General features: G+C 40.2%; 1 protein-coding gene and 1 long non-coding RNA gene across 10 annotated transcripts in view; both read right to left on the bottom strand.

Annotated features, from left to right (window-relative positions):
• The window catches only part of MAP7 (microtubule associated protein 7), a 169,928-nt gene that overhangs the window by 105,996 nt on the left and 39,207 nt on the right, over positions 1 to 24,725 (bottom strand). The window lies entirely within an intron of this gene.
• On the bottom strand, positions 421 to 22,812 carry LOC116588418. Its single transcript, XR_004284934.1, has 3 exons — positions 21,558 to 22,812; positions 14,135 to 14,138; positions 421 to 431 (listed from the first exon to the last, which is right to left on the bottom strand). It is a non-coding gene; the product is annotated as an uncharacterized LOC116588418 (long non-coding RNA).

Genomic DNA, 24,725 nt, shown 5'->3' with positions numbered 1-24,725 from the left:
ATTCCATACAACAATGTTTGCTTTAAAGAAGCACAACACGCTTGTTCGTTTCTCAAAATCCATATCCACGTAACCCCGGAATCCTCAGCGCTGACCTCGAACTGCCCCCAACAGGTTTCCTTTCTGCCTGCACTTCACAGTAATGTCCAAAACTCTACATCTTACCAAACTCATGAGACACTTTCATTTTGCACGAATACCTTTCCATTTCACTGGTGATTAAACTGTCTCAATTTTCTTCCTACCCCACTAGAGTCATGTCAGCAGCTATAACCAGCTTTTCTGGGGGTACCTGCTGTGAGGCACAGTAGATTTGGGATAACTACATGGAAGTTATTTAAACTTTTTTTCTTTTTTAAACTTGAAGCTACAATCCTCACTAAACATTTCTGCAAAGGCAGGTTGCCCAGTCTGGATCACTATGGCTGAAGCTGCTAGGAAGGGTCAATTGCATCATTCAAGGAGAATTTCTGCGTAGCTACTATCTCTCCAAGTGGGGTTTGCTTGTTTGTTTTTGGTGGTGGTTGTTTTATTTTCATGACTTCTCAAAGGTTTACATGTCCACTTCCACATGAGGGATTTGTAATGAAATAATATCTGAGCTCTACATCTTTTGTTGTGAATTTCTGTGATTACAATGTGTTTCAGATGGGATTTCATGGACATGGAGGATTAATGGGAGAGCCTGACAGCTGGAGTCCTGAGTTAGAAGGGAAGATAAAGTTAAGGAAACTGACCTGGTTTCAAAAGGGACACTTACTAATTTCTTTGACCCAAAACCAATGTAATATTTCAGGTATTTACCTTCTGAATTTGGGGCTGAAATGTCTCTGTTATTTCAGGGAACTGAAATATATTGTCCATATATGTACGAAACTCTTGTACTAAACACCTTACATCTTGCACTTTAAAAACCCCACAACGTGAGGCTTCCTTTTTTGGATATCCCAGCCTATGACTATTTTTCTTGCTATTCTTTTCTGCCCACTCACCCCAGACATTATGCTGTCCTCGGTGTGGAGCAATGCCATAAGGACGTGGGGGAACGGAGAGAAGTAAAGATGTCAAGAGGACGTCCAAAGTGCAAATTTTTATCTTACAACCTAATTTACACACATGGCCAGACTGGAGAGATTTAGGACTCCGCAGGAAGTCACTAGGAAATAAGAGCATTTAAGTAGTGTGTGCTTTTCCCCTTTTAAACAGAGTTGGGCTTAGCAGCCTGTGGGACACGTTGGGCAAGGAGCCTGGGCTCAACCAGCCTCACGGCTTTGTTCCCACCTTCAGCCTGGATCCAGACAGGTCTCGTCAAGGCCAGTCTTTCCCTTTCAATTCCTGGGAACTGTCAGATCGGGGGCCGGAAAAACCAGCTCTCCTTGCCCATCATTTCCCTGCTCAAACATCTACCGTGTCTCCCAGTTACTTGCCAAAGGAAGGCCACTGCAAGGTGTTTCCCCTACTCTTCAGGAACTGCTTCCCAACACTCCCCCAGAGAGCCCCCTGTTTTTAGAGAATTGCTGCATTTGCTATTCCGTTAACAGGCCTCATGACTGCCTTCCCTCTCCTTGTTTCCAGCCTTCCCTTCTTCTGCTTCCGCTCTTCTCTCCATGGGGTTGGTCTCTTCAACCATCTGTCAAATCTTCTATGTACTTCAAGGGCCAACGCAAATGCCTTCATCCCCCCATAATCTACCCTGGTTCTCCCACACGGAAGGGCCTGTCTTTCTTCCAAGCCACAAACACACTGCTGACACTCCTCGGACAGCGCTACCGCAAGAAGAGGGGAGTCAGTAGACCCCCCGTCTACCCCGTGCAAGGCTCCATGCATAACTGTTGCTCCAGCAGCATACTACATGGCAATGACCTGACTTCCAGTATTGGGGTCATTTTTAGCAGTACTGGGGTGTGTGTGTAAATGTCAAAAGATAATAAAATAGACAAACAGTAAGTGCAGAGAATGGGAAAAATAAGCAAAAACTTTTAAAAAGCTGCATTCTCGAAATTCAGGCATAATCCTTGTACATATTTCAGTATCTGATCCTGTAGATTTTTTTCAAAATATGTATATTAACACCTAGAATACAAAAAATGGGATCTTCATATGAAATTCTGGAACACATTTTATGTTTTGGACATCTTTCCGCATCAACAGCTATGTTTCTAAATCATCCTTCATGAACACAAAATACTGAATTGTAGGAAAACACCACAGTTTATGTGGCAGATTCCCAAACTTTAGGTTGTTTCCAGTTTTTCAGTGTTGTAAACAAGGCTGCCCACAGAGTTCCATAGATCTCATCAATGTGTGGAGGATATGTTCTTAGAGGGGACCTTCTACATCTTTGGTTGGAAGCAAAGAGAGCCCCTTTCACTGCAGCTGCAGACATGGTAGGTCTTCAGTCACTAGATCATTCCTTTGCCAAGTGCCTGCTGTGTGCCAGGTGTCCTTCAAGACTCTTCCATTCAGTGGATGTAGATAGCGTATGAAAGACTAGGTCTTGTAGATCAGCATTATGAAAACAATCTTTGGGGTACAGTAGGAGATGTTAGGTAGTGGGGAGTTCTGAAAGGCTTTCCTGAGGAAGTAGCAAAGCAGGCTGAATTGAGTCCAAAAGCCAAGAAGAGGCTGTTTCAGATAAAAAGGGAGTGATTGGTATAGAGGTGCAAAGGCCCTAAGGCCAGAGTGAGCAATGAGTATTAAGAGAATGAAAAGAAAGTCAATGGGTGACAATGTGGTGAGAAAGAAGAAAAGCAGGGGAATGTCCACCTATAGTAATACAGATTTTCTACCAAGGTCAATGAAAAGCCGTCAGCCACATAAAAGTTTTAAGCAGAGGAGTGCCAGGTGGTCCCTAATTTTGAAAGGTGGCTCTGGCTGCTGTGTAGAACCTGGCTGGGGGGGTCGTGGTACACAGTGCAAACGCAGTCACTGATGTAGTGAGAGCACCTAGGATTTGGACCAGGAATGGAGCCGGACATCAGGAGGCAGAGGTGACACACTTTGGAGGTGGCGTCGACAGGGCTTGTCCTCACTTAGATGTGGGGGAGACAGAAAGGCAGAATCAAATGGGACACTCAGCATGGGTTGAACATTTATTGAGACAAAGCTGACAGACGACCAAACGGGTATGAGGAAAAGAATCAAGACTTCCTACTTGGAAGAGGTAACAGAAGGTAAAATTTGTGTCACTGTGGTAAGTAGAGCTGTGATCACACTGTTTTTCTGTACTTTACATAAATCATTCTGTGTATATTGCTTTCTATAGAGCATTTTAATATAAAATTCTAGTAATTATTTCTAGGTCAAAAAAAGCTCTTCACTGATGTTTCAAGTATGCTTATTTTCATCTCCTTGCGCATCCAATTTATTCTAATTCTTCACCCTATTTTATACTTAAAGCTTTAGCTGTAAATTAGATTTTAAGAGGAATTATTAGGTCAAAGGTAAGAACAGTTTTAAGGCTTTGCTACTAAGCACCAAAAATAATTTCCTAAAGGGGCTACCAATTTTCAGACTCAGCAGAGTGAGAATTACTAGCTAACTGCACTGCATATTGTCATTACCAACAAACACAAGTCTTGGTATTGCATTAGGAAAGGTTGTAAACATTAATAGTATAACTGAATCTATAAGGGGATTAGCAGTTTTGAAGAAAGTATTACCATTTAAATATGTTACCGGTAGCATTTTACACTCTTCAATAAAAGCATTTGTATTGATAATAGTTCCACAGACTAAGAAGTCAAATTATAGCTATTACTCTCAGTCACAATAACTTCTAAGAATAGATCAACCTTCTCGATGTGTTATTGGCCTTTAAATTTTCTCTTAAGTATAATAACATATTGCTATAGACCATCATTTTGAAGTTTTGGGAATTTAAATAATCTACTACAAAATTAATATGCTAGAAGGTTTTTAAAAAATATTTTTATTTATTTATTTTAGAGATAGAGGGAATGAGAGCACACACAGAAGCGGGGGTCGGAACAGAAGGAGAAGGACAAGCAGACTCACTGGTGAGCACAGAGCCCGACGAGGGGCTTGATCCTACAGCCCTGAGATCGTGACCTGAGCCAAATCCAAGAGTCTGACGTTTAACCAACTAAGCCACCCAGGAGCCCCGATGCTAGAAGTTTTAGTGTCAAAAAAATTATAATTAGCTACTATGCAAGGTTTAGGATAAATCTGGGTTAACCTGGTATGCACTATCAAAAGAGACCTTCTTAGCTTCTGCCACTAGTACCTGTGTGATACAGAGCGAGTTGTTTGCCCTCTCCAGTGCACTGTCCAGTGCAGAAGCCAGCAGCCACACCTGGCTATTTAAACTTAACTAAATAAAAAATGCAGTCCTCAGTCACATTAGTGACTCAGTAAGTGCTCGACAGCTTCGGGTGGCTGGCAGCTACTGTATTCGATATATTAGATAGCACAGAATATAATCACTCTGTCATTGTAGATGTTCCAGATATCTCACTGTAAAATGGGGACACCGAAGTATGTACTTTTTAAAGTAGCTTCCTACATCTAAATTCTAATAGATTTGGCGACTTTGAAATTTTTTTAGGTACTCTTCTGGTTTCCTGAAAACCTAATCACAAAATCTGAATTTCATAAAATCAAAGAATTTCAGAAATAGAATTTTTGTTAAAGATCACCCTTTATTTATTTCCTAATTTTTAACAAGGAAGAAGCTGAAGAGGAGGAGGTCGAGGTCTTAGGACTAGTGAGCAAATAAGAAAACCAGAATCCATGATTACAGTTCTACAAACTCCTACCCCAGTGTTATTTTCATGGTCTAGAGAGAAAAAGGAATCCGTCACATTAAAAACAAAGGTCACTGAGTATGTATATACAAGATTTAGAAGGGTGTGTGTGCGTACCTGTTTCACATACCTAGTCCTTAGCTCTGCCTGTGGCAGTGATAGTGATGAACACAACTATACATAAATCCAGGTTCAAAACATCATTTCTCCACTGAAAGGAACTGGAGTTCCTTGAAGAAATGGCTGTCTCCAAGGCTGGGTCAAAGAAAGTGCAAGATGAGTTTGGAACAACTTGTTCCGGAAAGTGAGGATGTGCTCTAGCAGTGAAGGAGACACATCAAAAGGACACAAGCTTTGGGGCATCTGGGTGGCTCAGTCAGTTAAGTGTCCAACTCTTGAGTTGGCTCAGATCATGACCTCAGGATCATGGGATTGAGCCCCATGTAGAGCTCCACCCACAGCAGGGAGTCTGCTTGAGATTCTCTCTCTCTGCCCCTCCCCCTATTCTCTCAAAATGAATGAATAAAGGGGAAAAAAAAGGATACAAGTGTCAACTTGAACGGGATCCCACTGACTAAATCTGGGACAATTTGACCATCAAAATAAGTAATTAGTGAAAAGCATTATAATCCATAGAATAAATTAAATATTACAGAGTCCACAGGGATATAAACAAAGAGAGAAAGGAAAGCTCCCCCTTCCCACAGAAAGTCAGCTAAGAAATGTAGAGGGTACAATGAATTAGAAAATCATCATTTGGCAACTAACATATTAAATGATGAGAATTATTGATACCGAAACTAATGGGTAAATATAAGAGGAAGAACAGAATATTTACACAGTCCCATAAGATACTTAATTACATAACAAAAATCAGTAACGCAACAGTGGAGAAACCTGGAAGGTACCACCTTCACGGAGTGACAGAGGATAATATCCCTAGGACTGGGACAAACCAACATGTACCTTCTGACATGATACACTGAAGACAAAATATCGCTTCTATGGCATTCCTGTCAGATGTATAGAACCTCAATCTAATCATGAGGAAACCTGTCAGGTAAACCCAGATTGAAGGGGATCCTTCAAAGTAACTAAATGCTTCAGCCACATCAACACTATGAACTACAAAGAAGGGCTCCAAGGAAGTATTACAGAGTAAAGTGAAACGACAACTAAATACAGTGCATGATCTTGGAATGTCTTTTGCTATAAAGGACATCTCTGGGCTGAATGGTGAAAGCTGAGTAAGGTCTACAGATTAGACAACAGTATGGTGTAAGTGATAATTTCTTAATTTTGACAAATGTGCTATAGTTATATAAAAGACTGTGCTTGTTTCTTGGGAGGGAAAGAATTAAAATTAAATCTCCCCAAATGTTAAGATTCAGGGAATCTGGGTGAAGGGCCCATGGGAGTTCTTTGTAATGTCTTGTAACTCTTCAGCTTTTCTGTAGGTTAGGCACTTACATGGAAAAATAATTTAACCAAGGCCACTGAATCCCTATTCATGATTGAAATTTAATAAAACAACTTTTGACTTTTTAACTTTTACTTGATGATTACTGATACTGAGCAGCTTTTCATGTGTCTGCTGGACATTTACAGGTCTTTGAAAAAAGGTCTATTCAGGTCTTCTACTATTTCTTAATTAGATTATTTTTGGGTGTTGAGTTGTAGAAGTTCTTTATTTTTTATATTAATCCCTTATTGGACATATTATTCACAAATACCTTCCTCCATTCAATAGGTTGCTTTTTGTTTTGTTGACGGTTTCCTTACCAGTAATACTCTATGGTCCCCACATTCCACTACTATTTACTCGAAAAAAATAAAAACACTAATTTGAAAAGATATATGCACCCCTGTTTATTGCAACATTACTTATAATAGCCAAGATATAGAAGCAACCTAAGTGTCCACTGACAGATGAATGGATAGAGAAGATGTGGTATATACATATAATAGAATATTATTCAGCCATAGAAAGAATGAGAGCTTGCCATTTGTGACAACACAGAGGGACCTCAAAGGTATTATGATAAGTGAGGTAAGTCATAGACAAATAGCACATGATTTCACTTATATGTAGAATTTAAAAAACAAAACAAACCAAAACTCCAAAATAGACCCATAAATAGAGAACAAACTGGTGATTGCTGGGGTGAAGGGAGGGCTGGGGGCTGGGCAAGATGGGTGAAGGGGAGTGGGAAGAACAGTGTTCCAGTGAGAGAATGAATAAGTCACAGGGCTGAAAGGTACCGTAGAGGGAAGAGAGTCAAAGTATTGCTATAGCATTGTATGGTGACAGATGATGGCCACACTTGAGAACATATCGTAATATAGAGAGTTGTCAAAATTAATGTGACATTGCATGTCACATTATATTATATTATATTATATTATATTATATTATATTATATTATATTTTCAGTAAAATAATACAAATGGCCACAAGTCAATATGAAAATTGAGCAAGAACAATTTGAGAGTGAAAGTAGTTGGCCCTGTGTGGCAAGTGGAAAAGGTATCTGTCAGATTCTCATTCTCAGGTCAAGCTACACCTTGAAAGGGTCATCCCTAATGGCTCAGCATTTCTCTCCCTGGACCAGGGCAAACCTTGTTATTTGGTAGCTCAAACCATATTAAGAAACTGGCACTATTGTTAAACACAAAAACAAAAAGAAATAGGTTCACACTTTTCCCCCACAAGTAAAATAAAAACTTTCTAAATATTACCCAATTAAAGAGTGAAATACCATGATTTTGAATAGAGTAAAAGCTTCTTTAGTTGGACCCTAGTATGGCTTACCTGATGTTACTGTGGACTGAGCCATTTGTACTTGAAGACAAGAACCTCATTTCTCTCTCCCCATTTCCTTCTCTTCCCCAAATGGGTCTTTCCAGTATCCTCTAAGTTTATTTATTTAATGCTTTCTTACCTAAATTATCAAATCTTTGATTAAATTCCTCTGCTTTATCAATATCTTGCACAAAGAAACATGTTTTGTGCACTTGAAGAGATATTTCTATACCTATAAATACCGAGAAATAAAGAAACTTAACCACATTAAATGCTTCTTAAACTATGAGTCATAATGATAATCTTTTTTTTTTTTTTTAAGATTTTATTTATTTATCTGACAGACGGAGAGCACAAGTAGGCAGAGAGGCAGGCATAGAGGGAGGGGGAAGCAGGCTCCCTGCTTAGCAGAGAGCCTGAAGTGGGGCTCAATCCCAGGACCCTGAGATCATGACCTGAGCTGAAGGCAGAGGCTTTAACCCATTGAGCCACCCAGGTGCCCCTCATAATGATAATCTTAACTGCTTATTTAAAAGCTTACTCCATTGCCCAGGGTTTAGGAAGAGAGGGCTCTGAGTGATGCTTCCCCAAAAGTAGGATTCAGACAGTAAATACATTTGGAAAATGGTAGGAATTGTGTCTCCTGAGGAATTATAACATATGGAATTACAGCAAATGTTTTGAGGAACTCTGTAGTAAACTAAGCAAGTAAAGTTTGGGAGTAATGGTCTCCCAAACCTACCTGACAAAGGACTTTTTTTGGGGGGGCAGTATTTATTCATCTGGGACATACTTTACAAATGTCATTATGGTATGTTTATAAGTTATAAGACTGCATAATTCTCTTTAAAAGACAAATGACATTTTTCAACATAATATTTCTCATAAAATGAAAATAATGTAGCAGTAAATTCTCTGTGTTGGTCAAATGTACTGGGATAAGCGCACTGATCGGAAATGTAGGGGAAATCAAATTCAGAGGTCACCTGACTGCCTTAATAGAAGGTAACTAAATTTGATGACTTAATGATCAATACCACTACAGTTTTTTTAAATTCTTAAAATGTGAATCCATAATGCATTTTTACAGATGGCAAAAATAGATATTAAACTCCATTAGTAGGCTCCACAAGTCCATTGTGGGTGAACGTTTTTTCCTCTCCCTAGAACCTTGTGAAACATCAAGTACATCTAATGGACCAATTAGAGTGATAAACCGTCACAGCCCGCTCACTGCTCTGTGGAAGCCATTCTAAGAACAAGGACAGCTGATCGCAAATGAAAACTGTCTGCTTTCTGGGTGTAGGAGAAACTGGGGCATCTATCTGCTCAGTTCACTGATCAATGGGAAATGCCCCAAAGTATGCAAAAGGCTACATGTTTCTTTGGGAAAGAAAAAAAAATCTGTTGGGTGGTGGGGAGAAAAGGGTAAAAATTACATTCAAATCCTTCATAAAGTACTGTGTTGGGAGACAGACAAAATCATGAACGCCAGAAAAGAGATTCCCTCCTTGGCAGTGACAAGAACAGGATGGAGGGCACCACAAAAACGAAGCTGTCTTCCTGGAACTGAAGCCCTGCGGGTTTGATAGCTGGGAAGTCTCCCTGACAGCCCTTTAGGTCTCTGAAGAATTTGAGTGTACTTAAGACTTTGCTTTTTTCAAATTAAATTCTCTGTACATAATTTCACTAATAGCAACCATATGGCAATCATCATCTGTAGCTTTTCTCAATTCTAATTTCTCGTAGGCAGAAGAAACACTGGTAAAAATAGCCCTGCAGACTGTCAGGGCCGTTGCAGACTGACCTAGTTAGATGCAGCAGGCTGAATGCATCTGAGCTGGCTTAATCCTGCTGTTCGCGGGCCCCCCCCCCCCCCCCCCCCCGTGCCCTACCACCCCCCCACCTCCCGCTGGGGCTCAGGCCTGGGGACTCACCAGGTCTTCACAGTGGAGGAGTGGACGGTGGATGCCTTACATGTGTGTTTCTGAACTGCCTACTGACACTCCCAAATCAGCTCTCTGAACAGACCTCTGAAATCAGCCTTCTCGAAAAGACGAAGATTTAAATGAACAATAAAAATCCCTAACAATATTAAACTGAAAATGCTAAAATGAGAAAATATTTATAATAAGTAACCAGAATAACATAGGTATCCTTTGTTTAAAAAAGAAGATAAACACCCCAACAGAAAATGCCACAATAAACACGTAATTCACAGGGAAAAAAAATGCTAACAAGCAGGTAAGAAATGTGTAATATCATCAGTAATCAAACAAATGCAAATCAGAACAATAAGCCATCATTTCTTTGCCCATAAAGTTGACAGAAATTCCAAACAAGAGGATATCATAACTGCTCTAGAAGAATGTTTCTAACATTCTGTGGAAAGAAAACAGGTTGTAAAACCACATACGCAATGATACAAGTTTACATGCATGCGTGTGTGCACATACACACACAGTTTATAAAGGCCAGAGTAATATTTATCAGAATGTGAATGTAGCTATGTGCAAATGGTAGATTACAGATGATTTAAAAACAATTTCGACCCTTCTCTGCAAAAGGGTCTCCCAATATTTATTTCTTTTCTTATCAGAAAAATGTAGATTTATAATATTTAGGCAGTAATGAGTAAGAGATGCCCGGAGACTATTTTCATTGATAATTTTCTGTGTGTTCCAGCTGTCAGTGATAGCAGAAAAGATGTTTTAAGTTGGACTACCAACATGGGCCCTAATTTCACAGGCTAACGTGGACTGCTGAGAAGTCCGATTAAAGGCATACTTATCCTGGGAACAGGCCTCCCCCAAAAAAATCTCTCAAAAAAGACAAGCCTTATGGGAAAAGGGCAGCTTATACTTTGTTTACTTTCACATTATGTTCATATTGAGATAATTATAACATATTTCACAAAAGGCAAGTTTCTATAACTGAATTTCATTTTCAAATCCCTTTTTAAAGTTTTCAGTAGCTGCTAGATAATATTCCTATACAAGCTTTTCCATTTTTGACGAAAACCATATGCTGAGTATTAACTTCTCACATTTTTAGTTACTTTTTCAAGTTTGAAGATGGTGGTGACACCATTTTGGCAGTATTTTAGATTTTTTTTCTCTTTTTTTTGGTCTCATCAAATGTAGCAGAAGCAAATAATGATTCTACATTTATTTCATGGATAAGATGTATTCGAAGAAAAGATTATCAATAACTTGAAATGTTACTTGTTATTAAACAGAAAATAATAGTGTCCCTTCTAGGTAAACCACAAATATTTGTTGATTCTTGCTGTGGGTCATGCTAGGCCTGTCTTAATTAAGGATTCATACGCTATGAGAAATACATTACCGAAAACACATGCATTATAGAGTTAGGGATTTTTAAATTTTAGGCATGACCTGTAGCCCCCCCTCCCCCCCGCCGAGAATGTGCTTACCCTCATCACTCCTCTCTTACTGTAATTTTTTCCAGAATTTTTATTTTAATAAGAACAGATGCTCCAGTAGGTGCTAATCTCCCTGATCAACATCAGAAGAAGTTCCCAATGATGGCCATTTCTCTACCTTTCAAGGGTAGACTATCTTTTCATGACATTTCAGAATGCATCCTCCCATGTTGGGGAATGGGGATCATCAATCCCTGGTGTACTGAGAGGTAGGAAATTGTGTGAATTCATTTATGTCCTGAAAAATTTTCTAAATCTTCAAGTAGAGAAAGGTGCATTTTTTTTTTTAAGGTTGCTGTTAACCAGAAAATACCTAATTAACATCTGCTCTTTTATCCCCAACACTAATGATTCCATCCCTTTCCTTTCCATTCTGGCTGAAGCCTATAACCTCACTTTACCTCTTCATGCTCTTCATTTTATTTGGCAACAGTATGTGCTGGAGAACTCCTGTGTCATCCCAGTGCTCTGTAAAGTCAGATTTCTTACTCTTCCAGAGGACCCTGATGCTTGATGGTCCGTCCTGCATGCAGGCAGATCCCTATACCATTTTGTCTTTCTACCAGGGATGAACGTTAAATGCTTTAGGGTTGTCAACTTAGAAACTATCAGCACCCAGGGAATACAAAGGCAGGCCAGGTGTGGTGAAGGCAACCTGGAGGAACTTTTTGAGCATCCTATGGTTTGAAGATTATGATTAAGCAAATGGTATGGAGGGCACAGGAAAGGAAGAATCATCTGCAGAGGCATGAAAAATTTAAAACATCGAAACCAAATATATTGATGAATTTAAAGCATTTTTTTTTAATAAAAGAGCTATGTAGGGGCACCTGGGTGGCTCAGTGGGTTAAAGCCTCTGCCTTCAGCCTTCAGCTCAGGGTCCTGGGATCGAGTCCCACATCGGTCTCTCTGATCAGCAGGGAGCCTGCTTTCTCCTCTCTCTCTGCCTGCTTCTCTGCCTACTTGTGATCTTTCTCTGTCAAATGAATAAATAAGATATTTTAAAAAATATAAAAATAAAAGAGCGACGTGTACTAAGATACAGAAGCTGTCTGTGATTATAACACACGGTAATACTGACTCATACATGAAATCTCAGGAATTTCACCTTGATTTCAGATTAACAGCATTTAAAGTTACAGAAATGCTACCCTCAACTAAAATGGTGTGCTCTTAACTCAAAGCTAGGCAAAGTGTAGTTCCCTTTGCCAGGAGTTTTCTCATCTGAAGACGTAAATCTATTTTCTATATTATAGTTGTGAAAATCTAGTCAGAGTTGCCAAGGCAACAACACAGCCCGTTGGAAGTATGAGAACAGCAAGCACACCAGACATGAGGAAGCATCAGTTCTTCTGCAGAGACCCACAAGACACTTGCGAACTGGAAACAGGCAACAAGGGCATACCGTTCCACTTCCATACAGGATTGTTCTCATAAGCTGGCCCAGAAAAGACTTTGTGAGCTAGTGAGGAATTAAAAAAAAAAAAAAAAAATCCTCCTCTATCTAAATGTAAAGTCACAAACAGTAAAGGACACTAGCCATTAAGTCTTCAACCATCACACACCGTAATATTAATCTCATAGTTATTAGGTTCTGCTTCCAAAAACGGAAGTGACACAAACAACCTGAATAGCTAAGAATAGGAAATAACTACCAAGATTCAAGAACATTCCACGTAAACACCCTCAAGCAGATTTTCTGACATAGCAAGATAAACTTCTAGTAACACACTGTATGGGAAATGAAAGACCCAGGGAAAAGCTACTCTGATTATGCTTACAGCTTTTTTTTTTTTTTTTTAAAGATTTTATTTATTTATTTGACAGAGATCATGAGTAGGCAGAGAGGCAGGCAGAGAGAGGGTGGAAGCAGGATCCCGGCTAAGCAGAGAGCCCAATGCGGGGCTCGATCCCAGGACCCTGAGATCATGATCTCAGCGGAAGGTAGAGGCTTAACCCACTGAGCCACTCAGGCGCCCCTATGTATATAGCTTTTAATGATACAAATATGTTAAATGATATCATTAAGATATAGTAGGACCTCAATTAATTAAACACTACCTCTGAATATTCTAAAAGGTAAACACAGGCAATTCCAAGAAAAATGCAAGACCCTTTATAGGATTCTCACACTCTTATACCTCATCATCCTAATTTCAGGCTTTTGGCACTCTCCTTTCTATGTCCCCCACATCTGACCACCAAAGGATTGGATGAGGGCTTCTCCTTCCACTTTGGATTACTGAGTTGATACCAAGTCAATGTTATCAAGCCTGGTGTGGATTGTTCCTTTGGGATATTTGTGTTTTACTTTTCTAATTAGCTAAGAAAAAAATACCTCCCTCACATAGATGGTTGCAGGCATCAGCAGACAACATGCTCTTTGTGAGTCTGAATGTAGTCCTTTAGGGTAAGTGGGAAGCAGAAACCACGAATGTGCCTTATGCTCCCCAGATCCCTGCTGCTTGGAAGGTGAGCTGACGGTGGTGCTATGGGCATGTTCCTATTATCACTGCTTTTCAGGGCCTGGGGTCCCATTTTCTCCCACTGTAGCTCTGCCTGACGGGCCTGTGCTTGCAGACTCTCATTCTCTAGACCTCTGGAGTGTTCACCTTATCTCTAAGCATCCCTCCTCCCTTCTCCCCATAACCACTCCTCTTTCTGATGCACATTTTATGCTGCAAAGACTTCTGGCATTACTGTAGTTAGGACCTTGTCATGTGTTTTATATTCATTCTCTCCTAAGTCCTAGAATCCACCTCTACCCTCCTAGGTCATCTTTGCCACTGACAATGATGTTGCTTAAGGGAGAGGTATCACCTGTACAAATTCTCATAGACTATGGAACACGTTTTTAACAGGTAGTATTTTTTTAATGAAAAGGCTTAGAAATTATAGTGCAAGTCTAAAACTTAAATAGATTTTATTCATCGTACTTTGTGTTAAACTGAACAACAACAAAAAATGATCATTTTAGAGTTCAACTTAAAATGGCAGAGTTCACATTAATCCCTGACCCGAATTATGCCAGTAATTTCAAATGCAAAGATGAGCCATGTGGGCAAGACATAGAACAACCAGCAAGTCTCTTGTTCCTAGGACAAGGCTGCTTATGAGTACTGACCTAGATTTCACACCCTGTACTGCCCAAGCCCAGTCTATTAAATGACATGGCCAAGTTTATCACGACAACTACCTCAGACCACCGCCAGCCATTATACAATAGCACGGATGATGGAAAACAAGCTGGCGAGGACACTGTATCCTTGTGGAAGGTCAGCATCGCCAATAAAGCAAGAATAAAGCTGAAGAATAAAAGCAGAGCTTCAGTATCATTCTATTTACTTTCCAAAGTCATGTTTATAATATGAAACTGAATCCTTTTAGTGGGTTATATTGAATGGAAATCCTAGATTTAAATATGGGAATAAAAAAAAGAAACAAACCCAAAAAGCAAATACATTAAAATAACAGTCCTGATTGGCTGGCTGTTTGGTTTCACATTCTGATCTGAAAGAACAGCTTTAATGGGAAAGAGCTGAATAATCATGCTACAAATGTATTCATTCTACACAATAATCACTACTGGGAGCTTCTACATTGTTAATGATCTATATTCTCAATAGACAACAAAGTTGCTAGGGAAATTGGGGGCGACACGGGGGGGGGGGGGGTCGTAAGGTAGCTTTCCTATCCTGTTCCTCTACGTATAAGCTTACATTCCAATAGGAGATGGCTAGCACATATAAACAAGTAGCTCTGATGCAAGACAGCATGGAATTTATGAACTAGAGATTGTAAATACAACACATGTGCAATCATTTCATTCAGTTTTTGGATCCAGTAATATGAAACACAGTAAGTAGTTCTAGGTCAGGAGTTACACCTAGTGTATTTAACCTAGACTATACTAAGCATTCTTGAATTTAAAACTTATCTTCAACTCACTTAACTCCTGGAAACATACACATCCAAATCTTCTGATGAATGAAGAAGAAAGAAAAACTTTCTGTCAAATAAGCATGGTTTGTTGCAAATTCATACACAGGATTTTAAAGGACATATAAATATCATCCTTGCTCTACTAAGTCTGGGGAATTTGGAGAAAGGTATTTACAGTTCTCTGATTTTTTTCATTAGAAAAATGGAGGATTCTTTTAGATTACTCATCTGTATTCAGTAGGGTTGAAAAGATAAAAGATGGAAAACAGATTTAGCTCATTTCAAAATTTTAGGATAAAGGGCGTGATCTCCATACAATAAGTATAACATACTTATCTCCATACATTAAGTATAAAATACAGCAAAAGTAATTTTAAAAAGTATGCTTCTTAATCTTGCTAGAAGAACCTAAAAATTTTTCCTGGAAACCAAAGAGATGAATAAGAAATGTCAAATGATGTTTTCATTCAAATATTCTCGCATAGGAGTAAAGGGAGTGGCTCACACCAAAACCAGTTAGAGCTCTATCAGATAAACTACTTCCTGTCTGCTTGCTTAGAAGGAAGAAGTGCCACTGGACAGAAAGTAGTGTATATACATTTACATAATTTTGTTATGTAAAATTCATGCACCTTATGTTCTAGAACCAAAAATTCTGTGAGAGATTGGAAAAAGATCTTTTGTAAAATCATGCAAAGCTGAAGACTATTATCCTTCACAGTGCTAAGAAGCATTCTGAATGTAAGCTCTATCTTTAACTTTTAAAAATAAACATTTGAATAAGGGGACTAAGATTTTTTGCTCAGTAAAAGCTTCATCTTTACCACAATTCTGCAATAATTATCTCACAGTTTTGCAGTTATTTCTCTGAAACATATTCAAAACCAATAATGAGAGTATCACATCTTTCTCATTGTGATTCGATTATTTTTCAAAACTCTAAGACATGAGGTCAGTGCTTTGCTACAGAAGTGTGCATAAAACCCTGGTTTTATGTCCCCGTAAGTGTAAGAATGGCACTGGACTCCACCTAGCATTCTACGGCATTCTATAGAATGGCAACATAAGTTGAATCCCAGCCCAACAATCCTAAGGTTATTATTTAATTTCTGAGCTTCAGATTCCTTGTTTATAAAATGGGGATGGTATAACATACCTATCTCTCAGGTTATAACTAATTAAAATCTTTTAAAAAACCAGAGGGCATTAAAAACTCTAAAGATTTTATTTATTTATTTGAGAGGGACAGCAGAGCAAGAGAGAGAGAGCACACACACAAGTTGGGGTGGGGACGGGGGAAGGGGCAGAGGGAGAAAGAGAAGCAGGCTCCCTGCCAAGCAGCGGCTGCCCTCTATTTTATCTGTCAGATACAAAACTTCTCTTTTTTAGAGACTGAGGTCCACCAGGTTGAAGGTAAGCGAAGGCAGCGTATCTTAGCACAGGAGGTAATCAACATCCACTGGGCCGAACTGGCAGAACCAAGCGCACTGAAGTGGGTGCCTTCGGTCTTGCAGCCTACCTCGAAATAGATTGTTACTTAGGAGACAGAAAAGGGAAACATGAGGATTTAACACAAGAAAGGCTGCCTTTACAAGGTGTGATATGCAGAGGCTAAATTAGAATCCCGACAGATTTAGTAACAGATTTGGTGGCAGTTGTAAAACTGAGTCTTTTTTAATTATAAAAAGTGAACTGATATGCTCAGTTATTTTCACAGACACAGTTTACTTATATTGTCTTCAGGGTAAGAGATGTGGTTTTCTGGGGAGAAATTTCTGACTAAGCACAGTGGAGATATCTGCGCAGAAAAACCCCTTGTTAAAAAAGGCTACGGTTGCGCAACAATGTGACTGTACTTCATGCCCATGAACTATACACTCAAAATAGTAAAAATGGAAAACATTAGGCTTTATGTATTTTACTGCAATTAAAAAAAAAAAAGACCAAAACCCACCAAAACTTAAAGAGTTACTCTCTTCTCTCTGGCAGTTTCCATGGACATGAAGGCTATAGCTAATCCATAGGGTCCCCTCATTACTGAGTCATGTTTACATGAGATACAAGTTATACTGACAGGAGACAAATTAGAGAAAAAGTGGTTGAGAGACAGGATGGCTCCATCCTTAACAGGGAGCCCATGAAACAAAACTTGGGATGACTGACCACTTCATTCTGCCAAAGCTGTAGACAGCACATTCACTTAACAGCTGCTGGATTCAGTAATACAGAGCTCAACCTCCAGATCAGTATTGCTCTAGTGCGCATAGAAGCCATGATGCAAGGTCAACACACACACACACACACACACACACACACACACACACACTCAGCAAAGAGAAATGAGATAAACCATGACAGCTCACTTTATAAAACTAAGACCATCAGTGAACCCTCATGTACAACAGCACCAACCTGATCAAAAATCAAAGCCACCAGCCTAGCAAAAGCTCTATTTGGCCCTCAAAAGTCCATGGACTCATTATCATTGTTACTCATCCTCTGCACATACCCAGATCCTGCCACCCTCTCTTAACCTCTAAGACCCTAGAAATTTGAACATTTAGAGAATTCAAGATTCTTCCAAGGAGAGGAAGAAAGATATTATTTAGGTCCACTCCTTAACCTACTCCAGAAAAGTGGCTTGTAAACTGTGTCACAGCTTTCTCCACAAAGAATGGATGAGCTCTGAATCCTCCCGGAAAACGCATACCTTAACAATTGTATGGGGACTGTTCCAATGTGGTCATAGCCCACCTGAGACCATTCTGGAGCTCCCATCCTCCAGATCCTAGGTTTAAATACATGAGCTTATTTTCATGACCCACCAGTGAGAAGCATATGTGAGATACAAACACATACACTGATGTACATAGGTATAAATTATACACAGAAATACAAACACAGATGTGTATGTTTACTTTTAAAAAATATATTCCTGATACGTATGGTATATCAACCTTTCTTAGAAAGGGTTTTTCCACTGGGATTATTATAGATCCACATGTTAACAGTGTGAAGAATGATAGGCATTTGGATATAATCTACAGATATCTACAAAATCTATAAGAAAATGACTTTCTCAAGTTTACACTATGATAGTCCTTAAGGATGACAAGTCTTGGATTTTTCCCTTGAATTTTATTTATTCAGATCAAAACAAAGAGGAATTAAATACTAGATAAAGAAAAGATTGCTAAGAAAGCTGAAATAATTTTCTAGAATTCCTCTCAAAATAAAAGTAGCTTGAAAAGTGTTGGCTCATAGAAGGCTGAATTTGTAAGGAATGTTGCATTCAGAAGAATAACTAAAATACTCCAGTTATACTGTTTTAATGTTTCTTTTTTTTAATATTTAATTTTTCTATTTGAGAGAAAGAAACAGCGAGAGAGGGAACACAGGCAGGGGGAGTAAGAGAGTGAGAAGCAGGCTTCCCACTGAGCAGGGAGCCCAATGCAGGATTCGATCCCAGGACCCTGGAATCATGACCTGAGCTGAAGGCAGATGCTTAACAACTGAGCCAACCAGGTGCCCTGTTTAAAAAATGTTTCTTCTGCTGCAAACTATCAGGCATAACTTACGTCCCCAAATCATGTATTGTTGATGGATACACTTCTTTTGTCACATAAACCTACTGGATCCATCTCTCTCTACTCCAGAAGTGGGGCCAAAAGGAAATTAATGGCTCAAGAAAAAGCTGTCTTTTTTCCCTCAAAGGAAGAAAAGATGTCTGCGATGGATTTCGTGACTCAGGCCTTGGCAGGGGCAACACTGTTAAGCCCATTCATGGCAGTAGCTTTGATCACTCTGGTCAAAAGAGAGGCTGGGTTGTCTCAAAAGGAAAAACAGTAAGTATCCTGTCATGCATATCTCATCCCATCATGTCAAGCAATTAATAAATGGGTGGAACAGGTGTGATGACCAAATTACATGAAGTTAACATTCAATAAACAATGGGAAAAAGTGTAAGTATTTGTCAATGTCTTGTTTCTTGTTTCTCGGCATCTGTTTGTCTGTCTGTCTGTCTCTCTCTTTCTCTCTTTTTGGCCTGAGAATGATTCCCTAAGACCTTCCTGACCAATTTTCTAGTCTAATCTCCAACAAATGAATAGGGCATCTCACTGGAATGTAGAAAATAGCTTCCCGACAGAAACATTACATATGTTAACACAGCTCCCAGGCTGACCCACAAAAGTCCACTGACCCACAACCTAGCCTATAACCTAAAGCTGAGTACTACCTTCAGAGCTGGTATGAAGCAAAATTTTCATGGGCCAGAGTTTCAACCTGAGCCGCCAGGAACACAGCCTCTCCCCTTCTGTAGGACAGACCTTGCCCTAATTCCACATTAATAGTGATGGCTGTCAGAACCTATGGGTAAGAAGGGAGGGCCTGTTTTCTGGAAGGAAGGGGTTGTAGAACCACTGGCAAACTTCTTCTAAGTACCCCTGGAAACCTATCCTGGGGCCAGGCCCTTTCTGGTCTTGCAACCAACCCCCAATGTCAACCTTGACCTCTCCAAAATATGGTAATAGCTACCATTTACTAAGTACCTAAAATTTCCAGGTATATTCCCCACCTTCACGTAAATTTAGTAAGTTCTTTTAACCTCATGCTAGATCAAGAAAACTGGGTTTCACCTGGTGATTCACAGACCTGTACCCCTGGGGATAAAAATATATGTTTATAAAAAATTAAAAATTAAAAAAAAAAAAAAGAAAAGAAAAGAAAACTGGGTTTCAGAAGTTATAGCACATGCCACATGTCACACAGATAAGTGACGAGCCAAAATTCAAATCTCAATCTCTTTCTCTGCCAGAGAAGGGTCCCATCAATGCTAAATGCTGGAGATGATTAAATGAAAAATTAGAGTCTGTGGCCTAAATTCTGGCACACAAAATGTGTAAATGTTCCCTTCTCTTGGGCATTGGTTGGCTTGATTCACTCTCTACTGGTACCACTGTTTCTCTTCTTCTTTACAAAACTTCTTCCCTTCTCAGCCTCCATACTACCCTTGCACCCTGTACTAGCAGTGGGGGGAATCCAGTAGATAATATAGTGAAAATAGGTTATCATTTTTTTCCTCCTAAATCTTTTCATCCTTTGCTTTATTCACCAAGATCCCACAGGGTGAGGGATTTTATCCTTTTCTTAGGTCATGTGTCCTTTTCAGAATCTGCACAAGCTATAGATTTTCTCAAAGGAAAAAAAAAATGGACATAAGGATGTATGGTTTCACAGATTTATGAGTCTTGCAGACCCAGCAGTTTTAGGGAATCCCTCTTAAGAACTCTATTACAAAGAAAAAAATTATACATTTAAATTCTGATGCCCTAAAACTAAATCCACCTGTCTTTTAGAGGAATACCCTAAAACTGGGGAGTTCATCCTAAGCATGGTGGCAGGATAGAGAGAATATAGAGGGTCTGTACATGAGGAACAGATGCACCTGGGAACACCGGGGCCTGCCTGCTCTGGGGATGGGGAGATGGGAACGAGAAATCGTTACAGGATTTATGTACTTTTTTCCCTCACTGATTTTGATCAAAGTAGTACATACATTGGTTCCAGAATGAAATGAAACCCAGAAGGCTCTGTGCATCACAGGGTGCTCACAAGTATTTGTATCTGCATCAGCATGCTTGTTTGTGCAAAAGAAATGGGAGGAGAATGGCTGGAGGTTAAAAGGAGAACGAAGGTAGAGTCCAGGCATCAGTTAAGAAAAAATGAACTGATGATGGAGAGGCAAAATCCTGTGAGCAGAGGGATCCCATTAGGCTTCTGGTGACTTGGCTTGGGTAATTGTACTTAAAAGGCGATTATATACATATAAGCACATATATATAAATATACTATATATACACACATATATATATATACATATATAAATATACTTTATAAATAAGGTACATGTATACCTTTTGAAATCCCGAGCTGTTTATATACAATACATGTGTGCATACTATATATGAATATATGACTGTACTAGAATTTGACTCCTACTTTGATCAAAGAACCTCATTTATTATATGAGTTAATGAAAATGCATCCAAAGAAAGAAAAGAGATGCTTGAAATCAACTAAAATGTTACCTTTGATGTTCTTTGATGTTCTAATCACTTTAAGATTTTGCAATTTCTGGCAAACGGCCTATTAATCTTTCCCTTTATTTGCACAGCCCAGTTGAAAAACCTCACTAAGCCGGCCATAGTGACGTAGGATGGAATTTTCTGAATTACATCCTCCTAGGTACAAAATAGGAAATACAAACTTGCCACTCAGTACATGTTTTAAAACGTCATGTATACATAAGCCATAAGCACACTCAAATAGATTCAGAGGAAAAACAGAATATACATTTGCATACAAGCCTGAACTACTTTCCCACCAATGTTCGATACAAATCACAGACAGATGTCTCTGGGTGGGGGGGTGGTCAGTGAACATTAGCAGCTGTGGCAGCTGGTTATAACAACAGCCCCTGGTGAGCCATGCCTGTGTCCAGGCTCCTTTGCAGTCTGACTTGCTGCTCCTCACACCGGGAGTAGCTTTTTCCCTACTTCCTGAATCTGAGCTGGCCTCGTGACATGCTTTGACCATGTACTTTGTTTGACTTCCGAGGTGAGGCCACAAGAGGCCCTGCAACGTCAGCTTCTGCTTGCCTGGGATGCTTCCCTGAGATCACTGCACAGGCCAAGCCTACTAGAGGATGAGAGGCCACATGCAGGGGAACTCAGGTGCCCCGGTGGACAGCCATCATGAACTGGTAGGCAAGTGAGAGGCCATCAAGGACCTCCCCCTGCAAACGGCCCTCCAGTTCAGTGTAGCCCACCAAGTGAGCCCAGGCAAAATCAGCAGCAGAACTACCAAGCCGACTCACGAATGATTAGAAATAGTAAACTGCTGTTCTAAGCTGTAAGTTTTGGAGTGGTCTGTTGCCTGGCAGTAGTTAACTGACGTAGTAATATTTAGCAGAATTTGAATGCCAGTGTTCTGTTGAGAAGCTGTATTTCCTTGAGGCCTGGCCTGAAGTCTTCAGCCCTCAGCCTCTTGGACATGAAATGCCAACTTGACTGCATGGTGATGATGCTATACTAGAAGGTACCAGAGACTTCTGGGTGTGGTAAGCTACCCTGGTGGCTGGGGTAAATGTTTTATCTACTGGAGGCCCAGAAATACAGAGGAACTTCTGAGAGTGTTCCTGGACTTGCAATTCTAAGCAAAATTCACTAAAAAAATGACAAAGCAGATTGTGGATTAAAAAAAAAAAAAAAACCACTTCAAAATATATTGCTAATTACTCAGGAATCTTAAAATGAAGATAGAGTCCAAAGTTATCTTCTGAAAACAGCTTATACTTCTAGAGAGTAGCAGCAGCTAAAAAGCTGGCAGACAAGAACGCCTCCTCAGCTGAAGGTTGCAGTGGCCATCTAGCCCCACCCCATCCCCCACAGCCACTTCAACCCTCCCTGGATGTATGGGACCAGCCCTGCCCTTTTGGGCTCTGACTACCTCATGAGCCAAACAAGTTACTCCCATTCTCCTTACCATTATATTTTCAAGAGTAGTTAATACACAGAGAACACTATAAAAACTGAAACATGCTATGGGCTGAAGTGCCCACCCCCCGGCCCCCGGGCAAATTTGTATTTGAGGTTCCTAGCCCCAGCACCTTAGGACATTACCATATTTGGAGACAGAGCCTCTAAAGAAGTCATTAAGGTAAAGTGAGGTCATGAGGGTGGGCCCTAATCTGACTGGTAGGTGTTCCTATAAAGAGATTAAGATGAAGGCCCAGAGGGAAGGCCCTGTGAGGTCAGAGCAGGTTTGCCTACAAGTCAAGGAGAGAGGCCTTGGAAGGCATCTTAGACGCATAGCCTCCAGAACTGAGAGGAAACAAATTTGTTGTTTAAGCCACCCAGTCTGTGGTGTTTTGTAATGGCAGACTCAGAAGACTAACACCTAACACGCGGCACTGTGAGCTTGAGCAAACTCAGTCAAGGTGGATTTATGTGAGAGGCAGGCCTCGGAATGGGATGGAAGGGCATCAGTCTGATCCCAGGATATAGGGTGGTAGTTCCATTTCTCACTATCTTCTTCTTCTTTTTTTTTTTTTTAAAGTTCTGGTCTCCTCTTTGAGCTGGCTTAGCCCTCACGCTGGCCCTTCCTCCCACTGGCAACAAGACGGCCAGCAGCTCGTAGGCTCAGAGAGTCCTTCAGCTCCGGGGAGGAAGAGCCCACGAGCTTACTCTGGGCGTGTCAGGGACAGGATCCCTCGTTTACTGTTTGAGTATTCTAACTGACCATGTGCCTCTCAGGTATTCCATTTAATTAGGAGAGCGGCCTAGAATGTCGCAACTGTTATCATCATCGCTTTGCAGGGCTTGAGAAAAGCGAGGCCCGGAGTCATGTGACCTGCCTCATCGCCCCCCACCCTCTCCCAACAATCATGGCAGAGCCGGAAGTGAAGTCAGGGCTCTCCAATTGCACAGCGGACTCCCTTGATCCTGATCTTCCTTATGTTCACTTTCCCTACAGAGAAAGACTGAAGCAGCAGGGGTCAAACATTCTCTATAAAACATTCTCCATAAAACATTCTCTATAAAAGACCAAGCAGGAAATATGTAGGCTTTCAGGCCACAGAATTGAGTCACATATTCTTTGTGTTTTGTTTGTATAACTATTTAAGATATTAAAAAAAACAAAAAACAAAAAACAAAAAAAAAAACCTGTGAATGTGCTCAGTGCCACTGAACTGTACAGCTGATGGTTAACATTGCAAATTTTATGTCATGTATATTTTACCACAAAATCAATCAGTCAATCACTGTTCTTAACTCTTGGTACAGAAACAGCCCAGAGTCAGACCGGCCTGCAGGCTGTCCTCTGTAGTCCGCCAACCTCTGATGCATCCCTGAGATACACTTCTTAGAAGAACTCAGTACCAGCTGCGGGTTTCCTTGATTTAGCAAATACACTCTCACCTTTATCAAAAAATTCCGAGACATGATCAGTAGGCTGCCATTCAAATTTACCAACAAAAAAAGTGGAGGGAGAGCAAGGTCAAGGCAGCAGAGGCCACCCCAAACTGACAGGTTCCTCCAGTTTGGGGGAAAAAAAAAGAACTTGGCTCTTCTACTCAGGGGGAAAAAAAACAACTGTATGACAGACTTGACCTACTTTGTTATGAGTAGGAAAAGGGAAGATAACCTTGAGGTCATTCTGTGCACTGAACACAAGATATCTACCTTTGCAGTTACTGATTTTGTTTTGCTCTATAGAGAAAGGGCAGTGGTGGAAAAGGACTGATTCACTCCGACGGAACTGTTTTCAGGGCCTACAGTCTAGCGAGTGGTTAAAACTGGGTTGAAGCTTAAAAGGTAAAACATTCAAAGATTAAAGAATCCTCCAAAGACAGGCTCAGTTGTTGTTGTTCTTTAATTGTAGCCTACAGCCAAACTGCCAAGTCCAGAAGCATACAGTGACCACTATAAGCCAGTGTCTTACCCAAAGAACTCTGACAGGGATCTTGCCAAGAGCTTACAAGAAGGAAGCGCATGAGATGCAGCTGAAAGAACGTCATGAGTCTGACCTAAAGGGAAGGGGAAGAAAAACCAACCCTAAACCCCTAACACCTATATAATAGGCTAATGTTGCAAAATACCATGAGTAATGTTTAAGAATGCGGATTCTAGGGCACCTGGGTGGCTCAGTCATTAAGCTCAGGTCATTATCCCTGGGTCCTGGAATGGAGTCCTACATGGGACTCCTT

Source organism: Mustela erminea, chromosome 4 (genome assembly GCF_009829155.1).
Source record: "Mustela erminea isolate mMusErm1 chromosome 4, mMusErm1.Pri, whole genome shotgun sequence".
NCBI classification, from domain to species: domain Eukaryota; kingdom Metazoa; phylum Chordata; class Mammalia; order Carnivora; family Mustelidae; genus Mustela; species Mustela erminea.
Note: the sequence above shows the minus strand (reverse complement) of the source record. Positions and strands in the feature narration are given on the sequence as shown.